Source organism: Venturia canescens, chromosome 3 (genome assembly GCF_019457755.1).
Source record: "Venturia canescens isolate UGA chromosome 3, ASM1945775v1, whole genome shotgun sequence".
Taxonomy (NCBI): Eukaryota; Metazoa; Arthropoda; class Insecta; order Hymenoptera; family Ichneumonidae; genus Venturia; species Venturia canescens.
In genome coordinates, this window is record NC_057423.1 from 16,917,716 (window position 1) to 16,920,114 (window position 2,399).

Consider the following 2,399-nt stretch of genomic DNA (forward strand, 5'->3'; position numbering starts at 1 on the left):
CAAATTAATAGCAACAGCAATCTGAATGATAAAATTTCGGAGAAATAGTGCGAGCTGTATGAATTCGATTCAAAATTCTTATATGACTATAAAAAAAAAATGTTATGTAAGTTTTGTGAAAACCATGTCGGTTAGTTTACGCTCATCGCAATCGGTTCGCGAGTGTTTGTTATATAGAACATATATTAGTATTGGGAAATTTCTCCTTGTACAAATTCTTTGATTTTACGTTTATTTATGACATAATTTTGTTGCAATCCTGGTTCTGGTTCTTCAAAAATTTTCAACGGGAGTTATGTGAGAAAAATAAACTTTCGCTCATTATAACCTCTCAAACGTTCTTTCCAAACAGAAATTTTATGTTGTGTAATTACATTATAGAAAAAATATGCGTAATTGTATGTAAATGAATGCAAATAAATGTTGAAAAACTTCGGTCAAGTAAAAGTGTCTAATTCAATGTATTGTTGTCATATTTTTTTTCATTTCGTTTGGCTGTGTTCACCGGGCCCTTTTTCCCACCTCCTTAGCTTACAGTGTATCCATACCAATTTCTATTCATTCTCTAGACAATTCGAGTGACATTCGTATTTCTTTTTCCTCATATTGATGTCAATAAATTGGAAAATTCATAACAAAAAGTTTTCATGATTGCTTGTTTACAAACACGAGTTTTAAAAAATCTTTGGGCCATGTAAATACATAGATATTCACTTGAATTGTTGCATGATGATTTGAAAATTCATTTCAATAAGTCATTGGTTGCTTATTTTTCGTGATATCATAATTTGTATCTTCCAAATGCAATGAACACATCTTAAGTTTGACAACATGATCAAGCGACACGTATATTGAACATTTCCAGACCATGTTTATGATTGGCATTATGGATTAAAAAATTCATGTGTGTGAGTCTACGCCTGATCATTTCTGGATGTAATCAAATATTTTGTCTGTGTATAACCATGGAGACATACTAAATTACACTATTTGATTTACTTCAACATGCAGCGTATCTGTCACTTTTTACACTATTTGATTTACTTCAACATGCAGCGTATCTGTCACTTTATTTATTGAATATGCCATAATAAGTTTCAAAAATGTGGTTCGGGTAATTTTTAAAGTTTTTTGCCCCATAGCACCAAAGTTTGTATTACTGGTACGCAGCGAATACCTATGAACTTTGATATTCCTGCGAAGCGGTAGGTGTGCCAATCTTTTCACTTTTTGGTTCCAACTGTAATATATGAATGAGATACATGAAACAATTATGCGTTCTGTTCACTTTCAAGTGCGCTGTCTTTTTTCCTTTTAGTTTTGGCATAATAAATTTTATGAATCGGTGGTAATTTTTTCTGTCTGTACCAAAATTTAGATGAATAAGTCGCAGCGAATACTTGCAAATTTGGAAAATTCTGTGTATTGACATGCATGCCAGGTATTAGTACTTCCTTTTTTTGATTATGAAATATGGATATCTACAAATAATAAAAATTATACATGAATTATAGGATTTGGAAATGGATTATAAATAATAATCAAAAATAAAAAATAATGATGAATGATACAAAAAGTCAGCGATGGCCTGTTTATGAATGGCATAAGAAGTTATGTTTTCAAAATGCAATGCTCATATTAAAAAGTAAGTAATTCTGTTGGTCTTGACGCACTTCATACTTTTTCTTTTGTCCGGTTGAACCTTGGTGGCTACATGCAGAGTTTGAAAATTTTGTGCATCAACGTGGGTGCGTCAACTTTCTATCTCTGGGAATGATAATACGAATGGAAAAGATTGCTTCAAAAAGTCCTTGGAAGCACGTTTTTTAATGAAATAAAAATAACTAGCATTAGAATTCAATAAACATATGTGAAAATTGCGAATTCTGGTGGACTTGGTGAACATTATATATATATTTTTCTTTCTCCTTCTGTCAAATTTTAAGGAAAATCAATCCGAAAATTCGTTTCATTGAAAAATCTTCATGTTTTCTTTATTCACAATGATTTCATCAAAACAGATGAAAACAAAATTTATAAATGAAGGGGGAAAATTCCACAATGATACAAAATATTGAAAAACCTTACGGAATATGATTTTAATTCCACAAAATTATAGACACGTTCGAAATGGTTGAAAAATTGAGGATATCACTTCAAACATTCGAAGAATATCAAACTGTTATAAATTGTACAAAACTTAAAGAAAATCATTGGAGAAAGGAGAATTATTTTTAAATATCACAATAGAAACATTAGAGAACTTGAGAAAATCTTATTTAAGAATATTTTTTGTGGTTTAGAACTACCACAGAAAAAAGATTTGATATCAAGCCGTAAAAATCCTCTCTCGGAGAAAAAAAATTTGGACAATTACATTGATGATCGCCCGTTTTCGC